This window comes from Pieris brassicae, chromosome 3 (genome assembly GCF_905147105.1).
Source record: "Pieris brassicae chromosome 3, ilPieBrab1.1, whole genome shotgun sequence".
Taxonomy (NCBI): Eukaryota; Metazoa; Arthropoda; class Insecta; order Lepidoptera; family Pieridae; genus Pieris; species Pieris brassicae.
Window position 1 is genome coordinate 10,194,734 of NC_059667.1, and position 17,862 is coordinate 10,212,595.

Consider the following 17,862-nt stretch of genomic DNA (forward strand, 5'->3'; position numbering starts at 1 on the left):
GGTTGTTCTTCTGCTAAAAAACTTTCTTTTGGTAAAATGACGCACAGTTGATTTCCGATTTATTGGAGCCGTAGTTTTTACTGTTTTAATACTTTTGAATAGAGTAGAATGCTTTGGCTTACAAGAACTTTTACCGCCACTTAATTTATTAAGAGCTTCTTTAATAGCATTCTCACTATGCTTCAATTCTTCACCCAAATTCGCGGATACCTTGTTTTTGATTATCTCATATGATTTTACAAATTTATTCTGGAGATTACATTCTAAATTATGAGCTATTGTAGCAGCCTTATGATAAATTGATCGAATCTTACGGTTATACAATGAATTCTTATCATCTGTAACAGATTTTTTAAATACCATATAACCTGTCGTTATTTTTGGACTGTGCATTATAGAACCCATATCATACATTATTTCAGTGACTGCTGTATTAATAAGATTTCCCGATGTCGGTATATGTTGTATCATCATTTTCAAAGCTCTTTGTTTAATTTCGTTTAAAACTGTTTCTATTTCCGCTGTACTATCAAGAAAACTATTATCTTCTGATGCCTGTTTAAAATTTTCAGTAACTTTGTCTCCATATATGGAATCGGAGGAGTCTTCAAATTTATACATTTTTTTCAGATCCTCCACTTCTGTTGTTAACTCCATTAAGAGTTCAGATAGATTTTTGTGAGAATAATATGAGTGAAAGATGTGTTTTCTACTAGTGGGGTGTATATCATGAGTTATAAATTTATCGAAACCTAATAAATCAATTTCTTGACTTTCAATTTTCTTTTTATTACTTCGTGGTGTGCTAAGTTTTCTGTCGTAGTTGTCGTACCCATAGACTGGGCTATGTATACTGTGATCACGTAGTCGTTCACCATAAACATAATCTTCATCAATACTTTTAAACATAGGGCGTGAATCAATAAGTACCATAAAAATAAATAACCTAAAAGAAATTAATTAATTAAAATACACGCCACAGCACGTGAAATTTGGAACTGCATGTGAAATTTTATGCGGTCTCGTTTCTGTCTTAAAAATTGAAAGTTATTTGGTATTCTTTAAGGAATATAAGATTAACTTACCATATAAAATCTAAAAATATCATTTGCTAATGAATTCAAAACAACATTTAGCTAAAAGTTTTTCAAACTCCATTTGCGTGAGTTTGCATTTGTTTGACATGACAATTTGTAATTTTGACATATACATCATAAAAAAATATTATCAAACGCCAATATATTATAAATAGTTAAAAAACCATTGTTTTAAACGATTTATCTGTGACATTTGTCTATATAAAAATAATATTATATTCTACAATAAAATGTACTATATTTTATATTACCTAAATATTAAAGAATTAAAAATAAAATAACCCTGCGATTGTACTTATAACCTTATCGAATATGTTACTATAGAGCACAAAAAAATTCATTTCAAACCCGTCGTTTCTGTGATCGATCTCAAGATTAAACTAAATAAACTGAGGGAAGCTCTTAAATGGATATAATTTTATACCTTTATGCAACTCTTCAATTATTCCCCGCTCCTGCAGATTATAGTGTTATGTAATTTATGTATACAAAAATCAAATTTTCTTCTTTATAATATTAGTATTAGCACTTTCATTCATTCGATTATAGAAGCAATATAACTCTAAATAACTAATAAAAAATTCTGACCTATTTTTCAGCTAGAGTAAATTAAAAACGGCCTCACCATCTCGCTAGACCACTTAAGCACTTAAAATGTCGTCGTTATGAACGACTCTACTTACATGAAGTTTTGGTGTAACTAAATATCATGTGGCTTCACTGACATTAATTATAGGTACAATAGGTTATAGCTCTATATATCCTTTCAATTGTTTTAGGTTTAACCATAAAGTGGCTATTGCGGGTGCTCATATTTAACATGTTTGCGGATTATTTTTGCACAAATCTAAAATTTGCAGCTATAGGCTCTATCCCTTGCTAGCTTTCTTATGTTCTAATATAATTGATCTGTAAGTTTAATACGTGTAAAATTTGTAATGTCATATTTTCTTTAATAATTTATACACACAGTTTTAGTAACACACACACGTTAATTATGCATACACGTTTTTTTATCAAAAAATAATAAAAATATTTGTTTATTGAATAGGGGGTAACCGGGTAGAGGGCTCACAATGCCAAAGGGTTCGCGTCAGCGTTGCCGACCTTTTAAGAATTGCTACGAAAGAAGTCTAAGATGTATTGGTTTGGAAATACCTCGACGGCCAGCTGATTACACAAAGCGATAGTGCTCGGTAAATAATACCTTAAAAAACGCTCAGTTGTGGAACAACAATTGCTGATATGGGTGAAACTTCACATCTCTCCTCGACGTTAGACGTTGATACGTAGCGCTCATGTCGCAAAACTCTACGCAAAATCTAAATAATTATCGGAGTAACAGATAGTCGTTATTGGGCTTGAAATATATCTCAAGGTAACTAACCACTGCTATCAATCTGCATTCACAAAAAATAGTTTAATTTCGCGAGAGCCGAAACAAAATGAGCCGTATAAAACACCTTAATGACAGCTCCGAGAAGGAATTTTAAATGTTCCCGTAACAAGGTGCATTACATTGTACAGTTCTACAGTTTATGAACTGAGAACTTAAGTCGGGGCTAAAGGTAGCCTGAATTGTTGATGAATTCATTGCAAGTGTCGACAGACGTTCGTTCCTCTTGGGATTAAGCGCGAATATTCATGCTTCCGCTTTCTATAATCGGTTATATCTCTCTTATGAATCGTTAAAAGTGAGCGCTGTTATATATCATATAGATATAATTTTGTATGATTATTATTTATGCTAGAGGAATATTAAAACATCTTTGTATTAGGATTGAAAAGTAGGAATAAAGGAATCGGGTCAAAGTTAAAGCGTGTTAAATCAAATCAAGTGATTTAACAAAGTCTTTTTTACGAAATATAAATTTAATGAATATATTACTTCCTCTACCAACTAGGTTTATTAATAAGGGAATATTTCAGCATTTTTTACCTATTTCTTATAAATAAACAAATCATTATTTGTAATCTTCCTTATAATGTTTTCCTTTATATAATAGAGATCTCGGATCAGATTAACCTTATAAGGTATGTGTCAGCCACCCCAGTCCACACCCACATTCTAGGTGTATATAAAGTAAATAAACAGAAGAACATCAAATCAGACCTCAAAAAGAGTGATAATACCACTGGATACTTATAAAAAAGTAAACCCAAGAAGAACGCACTCAAAAACTCTTCAAACGACATTTTCATGGCTGTCTAGTTAACAAGTCGAGGTAAATGTTTACAAAATTCGCGTGAAAAGTGCGTGCGCCCTCATTAAAACCCTAATGAGTGTGACGTGACAGTAATTAATTTAGTTTTATATTTGTTGCTGAATCATTTAAAGGGTTTAAATCTAACCAAGAGTAATTTAGAAATAAGTTAAAAATTCTTATTAAGATTTTAATAAGACGACATGCACGGCTATTCATTAGGCATTTTAAATTCAACCGATAAATAATGAACGGATATTTTGAATTTTTGTTGAATAATTTAATTTACTGATTGAAACTTTTCAATGTCAATTGTACTATCTTGGATCTTCAATATCTTCTCTTGTTGGACTATCCAACACAAGAAGAATTTTAAATTCATGTCCATCGTTCATGAGAGAAGCATTTTTATACGAGCTTTTGAGCTATATATTTTTATTTTGTAATTATTGTAAAAAATCAATTAAAAATTAGCTTACCCCAAACAATTACTTTGCTTTGCTTTTTAATACAACGAGCAAAGGGGCAGCTCACCAGATGTTAAGTCACAGCGTACCCATGGACTGTCAAAGACTCGCGAGTACGTTGCCAGTAAGAAAACGCTGGCTGCTGCGCACCACCTCCGTGTAGAATCAGCTGCCACTCAAGTATTTCCGAACCAATTCGACTTAGGGTCATACAAGAAAAGAGTGTACCAATTCTTAAAGGGTCGGCAACCCACTTGCGAACCCTTTACAATGACAATGTAAGTGTCTATGGTGTATACGGTATCACCTAACATCAGGTGAGTCTCCTGTCCGTTTGTCCCCTGTTATTTTAAAGAACTGGTCAGTTGTATTAACAAATAAGTTGTAATTTATCGTCGGTTAATCTGATTAATTACACTTTTTTATCTTTTATTTGATAGAAATAACTATTCTTGAGATTCGATTCCCGAAACGGTATCCACTTAAGTTTGCTTAGTTTATTTGTCGGACATTGTCAACTTGGTAAAACTGAAGGGCACTTGGAACAAACTGAAGTCGTGTCCACTATCTATAGGATTCCTTATTCAATCAGAAAGTTCAATGGAAACTCTTGTTAGGCAGATTGATTATGATGCGATTATATTATATGTTATATATTATTTTGGAGTTACCAATTGCAACTTATTCTCACGGTGGTCTAAATTTTGCCGTCTACCAAAGCGTCGTTCATTACAATAATATTATAATACTTTAGTAAAAAAACTAATTAACTAATGAATAAGTGTCCCTGTGGCTTTGAAGTCAGTAGCCTTGGACACCATGGCCTACATTGCCAAAAGAGTGCTGATCGGTTTTCTCGCCACGCCGCTCTCAACGACATTATACGCCGCTCTATTGCCTCCATCAATGATCCAGTAGTGCCAACAGGCATCGCAATAGACGATGCAAGCGGACGGATGGGATGTCGTTGATCTCTTGGAAAATGGGAGGGTCTTTAGTATGGGATGCTACTTGTGTGGACACGTTTGCCCCGTCTCACTTCCTTCGTAAAGCAAAAACGCTGGTGCGGCCGCAGTGCAAGCAAAGATACACGGCACAAATATAAGAGTCTTTCCTCCAACTTCCCTTTTTGATTTTGTTCCCTTTGGAATAGAGACTCTTTGGCCATGGGGTTCAAGTGCACAGGCGCTAATTTAGTTAGATTTAAGTCGGTGCCTGGTACACTGCCATAGGGACCAAACTTTTAATTTGTTTTAATATTCTTTTTAATAATTTTAATTGTTTTTTTTATTAATTTTTTTAATATATTTATCTCGAAAAACTAATGAATCAAAGATAATAAACAAAACGCAATAATTGCTCATTTTGTTTTGAAAGTAATTTGGGGCTAGAGGGCCTCAACCCCTTGTTGCCCCGAGGCCTCCAGGCTTCTCCATCTGACCGACTATCCGGTCCTGCAATAGCGACACAGTGCAAAAGTAGGAATCTGTAATTGACGCCCGTGCCAAGTGTCGTTGTACAGGTACTTTAAACTTGGCTTTATGTTTGTTCAAGTAGCTATAGGATAGAAGAAGAAACACATAAAATATTCGTGTTAATTAGTAATTAATAGAAAGATATACTTATCGATATATTACAAATATAACTTCAACATTACATGATTGTATTTTCTCTCCAATTAGTTTGTTGCTAGGCAACCGGCTTACTATCATGTTTTCATATTACTATGAGTTTTCAATGTTACTAAAAACAGCAGAGCTTACTGATGAAATTATTTTCGTCGCTGTATAAATTATGCACACGCATAACAAAGGCCGTCATGAAATGACCGTCTCATTTGTCCGATTCACTATAATATATTTTCATCGCTGTCATTTTAATTATAGGCTATGTGACAAGATTTAAAATAACCATTTCAAGTAATTTATTAGTTTCTAGAGAACAGTAACTTGTTATTTTTTGTTCTGTTAAGTTTGATTTAGAACCCGCCAAAATACCAATGTATAAGCAAGATGGCGTCGTTGTTCAATAGTTATTCTAGTTGAATCAGTGGCGGATTTACAAATTTTAAAGGTATAGGCTGTCTTAGCCCTTGCGTCTACAACCCAACAATTTCGTTGAAATTACACGTAACATAATTTTGGGTTTGATTTTTGAGCAGAAAATTATATATAAAAAGTCCAGTTCGCACCCTATAACCGTAGGACTGACATGTATGGGTTGATAGGAGGAAGAGAAGAGGGAAATACTTTATCTTCGAATTCGCTTGTTGCACTCATACAAAGTGTGGGCTAAAGGCAGACGTCGATTACTCGAGGCAATATTATTATTATTTCTAGCTGTTTTACGCAAGAATATGGAAGTTTGCTACTCCGAATGTACAATGACAAGTGAGAGGCGGAAGTCATTGTCAAATTTTGTTGTGGTTCTATCTCTAAAACATCAAAAAACCGTCATGCAGAAATCTTTTTGATTTTACATCCGCCACTATTGAGTCCTGTCAAAATTAATGACAAATACGTCGTGTAATCTGTAACGGCCATAGGATGACGTAGAGTACCATTAATACGGTATTTGTTTCTATTTGTTTTTAATGAAAATAACACATAACCACGACCTCGGTGCTAGCCTTAGAAATAAAACTATATAATATGTATACAACAGCCAAAATAAACAAACTAATGCTGTGGACACTAGATAATGGTACTAAATGCAACGACACGATTCTGCTCTTAATTATAAATTGAGATAATAGATAATTAATTGATTCATTCGGTCCATAAATCAATGTCATTTACATTGTAAATACGTGGGATTAGTCATTTTCATTTTGTTTGTTGTTTATAGTCAACCTATTCATTTTATTATTAAAAAATGAATTTAGTTCATGCAAAATACTGGACAAAGTCTGATACGTTTTATAACAATTATAACATATTAAGAATTTAAAGAACTAACTAAATTCATTTCTTTAAATTATTCACAATAGATATAAATTTAACAATGTTTTAATATTGATATTTTTTTAAGTAAAACAAATCGCAAAACATAAAATTAGACTTTTATATGTATCCAATTTGAATCTATTGAATGTAATAACTTTTCCTAGAATTCAATATCGCTAATCCCTTCTATAAAATACGGTTTAATGAAAAAGCAATAGATCTCTGAAGACAAAACTCTCATACATATGCATTTTGACATTCATCGAATATTGAATATCGTCCAGGTGAATTTCAATAGAACCACCTTTCACGAGAAAATTGAAAAGATCTCAATATTACTTCATAAAATACTCGAAACTTTAAACAAATTTGCGATATCATATATGATTTGTATAAAACGAATCATATTTTTATATCAAATTCGAGTATACATAAAAACAACTCTAAGCATACTTTTCGAACTCTTTCGTCTCTCTGTGGAAAAAAATAGATAAGTACAATAATTAAAACGGCGCAGTAAGAAATTTCCTATTTACGTATGTCATCCTAATGTGTCACCGAAACAAAAAGCTTTAGAGAATTATTTAACAGTGAATTATGTGTCTATATTACAATTTCTGAGAAACTTACACTAATGGCATCGTCGTTTGAAATATCGTTAAAAAACAAGTGATCGGGCCACAGCTGGTCTGTAATAATCAGGTCTTAGCTGATAGAATTTTTTGTTTCTTTTGATTTGTGAGCAAAGTTACACGAATGATAATTAATAATAATAAATATGGTACTTCGGTATTTGTATTTCACAAATATTTAGAGAGTTTTCATGAAATTATTTAGTCTCGTAAACTATTTGAAGGGCTTAATTTTCCGTTATAATATTGAGATCATTTAAAGATAGTGTTATTACCCAAGTACGTATTTTATTCTAGCTCTCAATCCACATTCATACAATGGAATGATCAGCTTTTTTTATTCGAACAGTAAATAGTTATAGAAAATAAGTATATTTTATTAATGGACTATCTACTTTAGTTTAAATTCAATCTAATACGCAAATTAGCAGAATGACGGCTTATTAAATAATATTTTATTTATCTGGCACATTCAATGGCCCAGACAAATATTCAGAGGAGCCTCGGATCTTTCGACAGTAACTTAGCTTAGGCACTTTGTCATGTAAATCACCTTGCAAAGCTCTAGACGAGGCATCACTTAAATTGAAATAATGTAAATATTTTACTTTGAAATAATTTCATCGCTGTATTGTTTTCATGTTAATCAAATCATTAAAAATGATATGATCTATTACCCATACGAAGAAAATAGTCTAATAAATAGATTACGAACGTTAAAACGTTTCAACAATAATTACTTTAAATATCAAATCCAAATAAAAAATGGCGTAATGAAAGTCATTAATACATCACTTTTTAAATCTTATAAATTGGGTTTGGATGTTATTTTTTAAAGCTCGATGAGAAATGTAAAAGTGGCGCCAAAGCTAGGCACCACAGATTAGTATAAAATGTTCTAATTTCAAAAGATATTTTTTATGATACGTAAATCTGTATACTCTATGACAAATTACAATGTAAGGAGTGATTTTTGATTCATTCTCTACGAATTAAAAATACTTGCTATTAATAATAATGTAGTGTGAGTGTTATATCATAAGTACTAGTCTAAGGACAAATAAGAAATAATACTGTTTTCTTTATAGTTTTTTCAATTGAGATCTATGAATAATGAACGCGGAAAAATATGTAATTCAATTTGATGCTATACTTATTTGTTTAGTGTTTTCTTTAGCTTAAATCTCTTTTTACTATCCATTTTGCGTAATAGCGAGCTAAACTTACGTCTTTAAGAATTAACTAAGGCAAAATGCAGAGCCAGTGTCCCGGCAGAGCAATAAAAAGCAAGATTGAATACGGAACACATATTTGCGCTGGAAGCAAATCGGTCCACTGAGATTCAGATATCATGTTAGACGGACAAGACTTTTTCTATATGTTTTGTGAGCAGACAACAAATTATATTTGCAATTTTCTGTTGGATATAGTTGCTGCAAACTGATAACTGGGTTAAGATGTCCGTAAACCAGTATATTGAGTTCATAGGTAGGTTTGGAGTCCCCGATTTCGTAAATCTTTTTTATAATCTGCTATCGTATTTAAAAGTTAAAGAATTTCGATAATCTGTGCGTTTATACTTTATCCCCAATGAGTGTTACACCACCCTTTCGGGTATTGTCAACTATTTATGAACTATGTTTTTGACACATGCCCACCGTTGAAGCATCATCCATCCAACAAGCATAAAGCATCACCCATGACACCACAGACCAAAAATAAAATAAACCTAAAAATCTTATACCATATTTTTTTTCTTACATCAGTGTCTCTGAACTCTAAAGTGTTCGCCTTAGTAGCTCAACTGAATGAAATATCATACATACCTTCAGGCTTCAGTCACCCCATGTGAGATGTGAATACTCGAAGGAGTAGATTTGCATTTCAAAGCAAAAATCTGCTGAATACTACAACAGCTTAAATATTTATCAAGAATTAAAATATATGCCAAAGCTTAGTATAGCTATAGTTGATATTTTTTATTTCATCGCCAAGGGACACGAAATGCTAGGCTAATGGTTAAGGAAACGAATCTCAATGCATTCCAGTTGTACAAACAATGGTTTTTTCCATAAATACATCATATAGAGCTTTATTACAAAATGCCTGCCTGCCTTCAATGGGCTGGTGTTGATGTAACATATTTTATATCATTTCGTATTCGTTTCCACTTAATGTAATCTTTTTACTTAGCCTGCCTTTTTTAGTTGGCTACATATGGATAATTTCGCTATGCTACCCCAAAGAAACTGTTTGCTTTCCAGATTTAAAATTTAAGTATTAGATAACACCAAAATTTTCCATATTTTTAGCATGTTTCTCTCTATACAAACCTGAGAGAGAGATAAATAAAAAAATGTCTTAGACTTTTCCGCTTAGCAACATATTATGCTATTTATTTTTATTTATATCAACATAGCAATTGACCAAAAAGCTGGGGCGGCCCCAGAGCAGGCGAAAAATCTTCGATTCTGTTCCCTTGGAATGGAGACTCTTGGACCATATGGTTCAAGTGCACAGGCGCTAATTAAAGATTTAAGTTGACGCCTGTCAGATAGAACCGGTGACCCCAGAGCTGGTGCTTTCCTCGCTCAACAAATAACTATCGCAATACAAGGAGGAAATGCTGCCAGCGTTAAAGGTACACTTAATTTTTAATTATTTTTATTATTACTATGTAAAATTGTAAAGACTCTATATTTGATTTTTATGATAACTAATAAATATTCAACGCCTAAAACCACCAATTATTTTGTTTCATAATATAAATGATTAAATAATATTTTACTATCCATAGCTGAGTACAGCTGTGGAAGAACAGAAACCGATGGAAGCAGATAGTCCGCTGTAGATGTTTCAGTCAGCGTCTACGTCAGCAAGACCACAACGCCCAGACATGAGCTGCCGATTAAAGAGAGAGAGAAAAGACATTAAGCTATCAGTTATATATAAAAAATAAAAGCTGAATAACGCTAGCCTGTCAAGAATCCTTAAAACTAAATCTCGACACTAAACATCGCATAGGTCAGATATGAAATCTTATTTTGTACTGAAAAGAGCCCTCGTTATCAATTCAAAATAGTAAAATATTTGTAACATTCGCCGGTTAGTTGTGGGAACATGCGTCAGGCGAAATTCACAATGTTTTCAGCTGCGCGCTGATTGTGCAGAAGTGTTTAATGAACACTTGTTTGCTGATTGCCGGCTTAGCTATTTGCTTGCATTTCTATTGCACCTATTAAAACACTTGTGTGCCAAATACCGTTTTATTTTTTTTGAATTGCAGCTATAAAAGCGCTATTTTTGTTACTTTATTATTCAGTTACGCTATTCTGCGAATTCAAATTTATACGTTGTGTTTTTCAAAATGAATATTATAGTCTGTGATAACATTTTAGAATTGTTATTGACATCGCTGTTTTACTCTAGTTTACAAATCAATTTTTTTTATAGTGAGTGGAAATAAATGTGAAAAATCTGGTCTTTTGTTAAGATTCTCATATCAACATAGTCTCTTACTGTTACTGTTGATGAAAAGCACTCGAAGTCGTCATTGAGTGTCTTCGCTGAAGAGAATATAATGTAATAAGCCGTTTATAGATGTCAACAACATTAATCTTATTAAAAGGAAAAAATGTATTTTATATCGATCGTAGGCTGTATCTATGAAATAGGGATGTTGTCGGTCAGACAGTAGGGACTGACTCGCCAGACGCAATATGCAGGCAGACTACATCTACAATAAATTAAATAGGGTGCTCAGTATCGACCTGCTCTCCACTCACGATTTAAATATACCTATAAAAGACTGGCTTCTGAACACATCTTACGCAGAGTTGGAAGACGGACGGAGAATCATTTTTGTTATATGAAAATTGGGAAAAGTTGTAAACAGTTTAAAAAAAACATATTTTAATTGAAATAAATTAACTCGGTTATGGGACAGCTGGAAACTCTGGCAGGTACCTATGTTTTCCTTAAAAAGATTCCCAAATCTTGTAATGCAAAGAATAAACATTTTTGTATATTTTTTTAAGGAATAAACTCCAAACTACTGGACTTAAGTTATATGTAGAAAGGCTATATTAATATCCAAAATATTAAAAACAATATATCTAGTTCGGTACGAAGCCGGGACTGGCCTATATAAAAGCCATTTGCAACTATATTTATATCTAAGGATATTACAGACTGCTGAAACCACAAAAGCTCAATGGTGATCATGTTCGAACATATTTATTTAGGACAAAGAAGCTCGCCTTACCCCTTGTCAAATATTTGAAACAGTTCATGACAATGAGATCGAATTTCGGGTTCAAAGCTTGACTCAATGCTTAATATACTTAGGACTGACTTAGATATTACATACCTTTTCAAGTACCTCAGTAATCATTAACATCTTAGAACAGACGTTTTGTATTCCCGACGCGCGTTTGGCGAACGCTTCTTTGAATTTAGGAGCCCCATCCTTTATAATTAAATTTCCCAATCTATGGATTCTGAGATAGTCAAACTATACAGAAACAAATTCACAAATCGCATTAAAAAATACGCTAACTGAATTGGATTTCGAATCTACAGAGACGTACGTATCTTGACACGACTGGAGGTGTCAAAAATTAACACAGATACAACGTAGCATGCGTATAACAACTCTTGACTACAATCACAAATACATGAGCACACACATCCATTCACACACTCACACATACTTAATGTCTTATAAGAGTTGTGTTTGATTAGTTGTATAACTAAACCAACTTTTTCTCAACAAAAACTGTTTTAAACATGAACCATGTACCACTGACTTATTGTTATCTAGTTACCCACACTAGGGAGATATATCGCTATAATATATATTAAAATTACATATTATGTATGAATCGTCAATTCCCTAGTTAGCCGTGAGGGGTCTAACGGAAATCAAGTATAAAAATTACATAATTCCAGCCATATCACCTCGACGTCCGTCGTTCTGTGAGACTGAGACGAGAGAACTGAGAGGTTTTAAGGCAGTTTTTGCCGCGCACCACCACTATTTATAACCAGCTGCCCACCAGTGTATTTCCAATTCGACTTAGGGTCCTTCAGGAAAAGAGCGTACCAATTCCTTAAAGGCCGGCAACGACAACTTGCGAGCCCTCTGTCAATATGAGTGTTTATGGCACTTAACATCAGATGAGCCTCCTGCCAGTTTGTTACATAAAAAAATATAAAAGATTCACAAACTTAACAACAGTCTATGCCAAAACTCACACAATACAATTATTAGGGCAAATTTATTTATAATGATGCAATCAAGCCTAATTGAGCGGTGATGTTAAAGGTTAAAGAAAAGTCTCTAGAATTTAACTTGAACGGTATTTAAGCATTTTAGATATAGGTCTTTAAAACTGCGCTTTTGTTTGACTTTAAAACGCGAATTGCACTTTTTTATTGTAGGGTAATCAACAGACCCCCGGGAAAATTTTCAAAGTGACGCGGGAAGTATGGGGAGTGTGCTCCCCGTGAAGTGCTGCTCGCTGGAGGCATGGTAACAGTTTCCGTTAATCCAAGTCCCAATCAAAAACACCAATTACCTACAGCAACTTATGATAAAATAAATAATATATATCGGTATTAACGAAAAAATATATGGCTCTGGCCTTTACAAGAACACAACTTTAATATGGTCTGATATTAAATTTCCCCATAATATAGTCCTTAGTGTATATCTTTACCGTTAATTTCTATCCTTGTTTTTATATTAACAAAATGCAGTCATGGATACGTGTCTATGTATCCTATATACGTTGGGCGTCTAACGTGGTTTTTTAAGGCGCTTTTGAAGATTGGACTATGCCAAAGGTAGAGTTCTATATTTCGGTTGAAAATTAAAGTAAAACAGCGAAGCCATACAAAAATAACAGATGCGGTAACACACTCAAAAAAGTTAAAGTAGAAATAGACTGGTCACATTGGCCGCGTTTGTGATAACATCACAAATGCCTTGGAATGGCCCAGTGGAAAGTAGAAAGCGAGGACGCCTAGAAACATGGGAAGATGAAATAAAATTAGATGATAGGGTTATTGCATTGTTTTTATAGATGTGATCGAATTAGGGCTATTATCGATATTATTTATTATATATCTTAATAGTGAATATACATTTATATTAAAGTCTACAGTGACTTTCCGAAAATAGGGAAAAAATAAATATATTATATCATGGAAATATTGTACAGTACGCTTACACTGAAATAGCTTGTTTTTAATACGGTGCTATCGGATTTTATCTTACTCGTAACCTATACGCAAATTATCGCATTTAATAAATTATGTATCATTATTGTCATTTTCACGAGCGGAAACTAACTGAGCAGAATGGAACGCAATTTGGTTGTACCCACACGGTACTATGTAATTTTACTGATTAGTCTGCGGTGGTTGAATTTGTCCATTTGTATTGTTACTTTTCGGTATCAAAATAGTAGATACTTCATTGCTGTGTGAGGTTTCAATCCATTATACTTTATATAATAAAAATAGTTTTGTTCACGGTAACACGATTCTATGAAATTGTTAAACCTAGCAAATCCAGTTATTCCTTCAAAGCAGTAATATTTAATACATTACAATAAGGCAAGAATAACTCGCAAATTTCAAGATGAGATCCCAAAAAAACTGTTCCCTTCACTTGGCTTATGGTTTGATATGACCAGCCATCTTTCCCTTGTCGTCATATAATTCGTCAATTTCGTCTGTCCATCTGACACAAGGCCGGCCTCTCGATCTTGCGCCTCGTGCCCTGGCCATTCCACCAGTCTTTGTGTCCACTTGTAGTTGAACCTGGCCACGTGTCCAGCACATTTCCATCTTCTTTGAAGCGAGAAAGTTTATGCATCATTAATATATATTTTTTTATTTTCTTGATCTTTTAAGGAGTTAACTTTATATAGTAACAATAGAAAATAATGTTTTTCGTAATAAATACGAATTCATAAAAGACAATTTAACAAAATATTCAATCGACTTTTGTGTGGTAAAATATAGCGGTGGGTTCGAGCCCAATTTTATAAAATCTATGTGCGCATACTCGTAAAGAGAACAAAACATTATGTTTAATTGAATTTAGACATAGACATCACATTACTAACGAAACACACAAAATAATAACAATATTCCAAAAAGAAAAAAAGGATTAAGGTACATTTTAAGTGTGTAATGTGTGTGTGGTGTGGTAGTAAATGGCCCTGGCTCATTATACAGTAGAGCAGCGTGTACCACAGCGCTGGTCTTTCTGCCAGATACCCCAACCGTTATTTGCGGCTCAGACGCAAAAAATCATATACACGAAAAAAGATGTGGGACAGTACAGCTACACAGAGGGATGCAGGAACCTGTTACATAAGACGTCCATACAGGGATAGTGAAACTAGATTTTTTCTTTATATGTATCTTTTAAGTCACCGCTCACTTTTATAATCCCTTCTCGATTAGAGGCTAACGTAGGAGTAACGAAAGACTCAAATATATATATATATATATATATCATTTACAGCTGTGGTTAGCGAGCAACCATGTTTAACGTTACCTGTATTACTTCTTAACAAACCCGTACAGTCTATAAAATACCGTAATAATTGTATAAAGAATAAACCGCAAAAACCATATCAAATCCGCAGCTTTAGAACAATAAATAACCATGGGACCATAAAAAAATACCAAAAAATTCACGGAGCACAAACCTCGCAAATGTTTGGCAAAAAAACAATTAACACCCGACGCAACTGTGCCCGGAAAGTGGTAATTATTTTTCAATTCAACTGCAGATATAAGGTGGGCCTGTTATTGAAAATGTTTAAAGATAAAAATCGATAGATGCAATGCCTTATTAACTTATAGTAAAGGTCACCGCAATAATCAAAAACATTGCTGAAACCCACGAACAAAGGCTCCACCATCACGTGAATGTCGTATCTATTCAATTTCTTGACACCACGGGCCTAGTGTGAAGAGATTAAAGGACAAAACCATTTCAATTAGTCTTAAGTGCGAAACAGAGGTGAGTGAAAATAAATAGAACGCAACAACAGAGTGTCTTCCCCTTAATAGAGCTTGTAAGTAGTGTTATTGGAATCTTTTTATATTAAATATTAAATTTAAATTACTGATTAGTCTGAAGTTAGGCTAGATCGTAATGTTACAAGATGATTCAGTGAAAACCCATGAATTTAAAAAAATGTACTAAGATTTATATGGATTCTAAGTGAAAATTAATTCAATGAGCTCAGAAATAACTGAAGATTTCGCATTTTAATCAAAATATACACCTTTACCGTTAGTTAGCTATATATTGAATATTTAAAGTAACACATCAATTAGAGTTAAAGCGTTATGTATATAACTAAAATTATTATTTTAACCGCATTAATTGCAGGCACCGAAGCTGGTTTGAACGCATTTAACGAACTAAGGTTTGACTACTTTGCAATATTAGTCCTTTATTGCTTGATAATTGACAATATTTTTATACATACATACCACAATAAATAAATATCGTTTATTAAAACCTAAACATAACAACACATTTACAATTTAACTATCAAAGGAAAATTAAAACAACTTTAAAAGGTTTGGTCCCTGTTGCAGTTTACCTTTAACGCTGGCAGCATTTCCTCACTATATTTCGATACGATTTATGTTGAGCTCTAGAAACAAAGAAAAGCACCAGCTCTGGGGTCATCTGTACCAGGCGCCAATATTAATCTTTAATTAGCGCCTGTGCAATATTTAATTAATATAAACATGGAAATAATTGAGCAATTTTTTCCACTACGCGCCATCTTTGATTCGAAGCCATTAATAACAAAAATATATAATAACGATAACAATGATAGTAATAATTCTATTACAATTAATGAAATTCTGTAATAATCTTAGTAGTAATAAGATAAAATGAAATAATTGTATTATTTGTATTCATGTCCATGATAATAAAACCTTTTTGTTAAACTTTACCTAATTTAACTTTATTTAACAAATTTCTGTAAAGTTGCACATAGTAAATCATTTTTCGAAAATGGTACTATGTTATTCGAATGGTCAGATATATAAGGTATCGGTGTTATTTTACAGGGTTATCTATGTCAGAGATTTAAAATATTTGTGCCTTAGTAATTTCCTAGAGACATTTTATTTACATTTACACATTACAGGAAATTCTAGTCTACCCGCAAGCCTTTCAAAAGCTTGAGCGAGCCAAATCGTTTTTATGACATTAGGAGCAATAAACTTGGTGTAATAATAAAGCCTTTATTCCCGAATTACAATTTTAACATTGATTAAAAGCATTCAAATCCGTTACAAAATATCTCGCAATCATGTCTTATACTATATTCCTCTCCCAGCTCTCTCCAATGAGTTGGCAACTCTAGTTGGCAAGGTAAGGCTGATCTCATTTCCCCATCGAGTTTTTGGGCGCCCCTGTCCATTAATAAAATTTGCATCTCAGCACATGACCTGTCCAGCTCCTGTTATATATCCGTAACTCTTGTTTTTCTTCTAATATCCGAGTTTCTGGTTTTACGGTTTGTGACTTTACCGTATTCCAAGCGTACTCCTTTCTTCCTTTGACACCTCGTTTTATTTGTGACGAAGTATTTTTTGTGACTGTCTGTCACATACCAAAACCAACCGACCCATACATTATGCAAGGAAGAATACAAGCATGTTAGTTCTTGCATGCATGAATCTTAGTTCTTTATTATTTATTTCAGGGATTTTCTACATAATGTTTTTTTTCGTTTCGTTTTCAGAAGAGAATATTAAACTTCCTAGGTAGAGAAAATAATTTGCACGCCGCGTACAATTAAAGTAGAAATAGGCACATAACAAGTGTCACGGTCGTTAGTCAACAGAGTGAGAAAGAGTTGGATCGGCGCCCAGCGATGTTAAGATTGCCGTAATATATCCCGGCCATGACGCCTTAGATAGCGTGTATTAACTTTATGTCTCTTATGCCATGATATACGGATACAACAAATTTTAAAGCGACGTTTATAAAACTTCGTTTTACAGTTTATTTTACTTTAAATCTGTGGCCATTATAGCTCTAATAGCAAGCTTATGAATGAGAAATTACGATAACTGTGGTACAATGAACACGATGACAATAATTTGCGTATCTATGCCTTTAAATATATTGTATCTCTTCTCGTTATGTTCAAATCGTATAACGATTCTATAATTTTGTATCACCAAGAAGTCGCTATTACTACTTTTTGCTACGAAGCGCGTATAGTCTATGGTAAATTGCAATTGTATTATCTGTATCGTTTCGCGCGAACAAATTTATATGTAACGTTAGATTGACCTTCTATTAATTAAGTTTAGTATTCATTGTGAGATAAAAATAAAGTAATGTAAGCAAATGTCTACATTATTATATACGTGACGAAGATGGCTATAATGTCGACCCATTCAGGACCTCGTATGCAAACTTAAATTACATTAATTTTATTTTATGTACTCAAGTT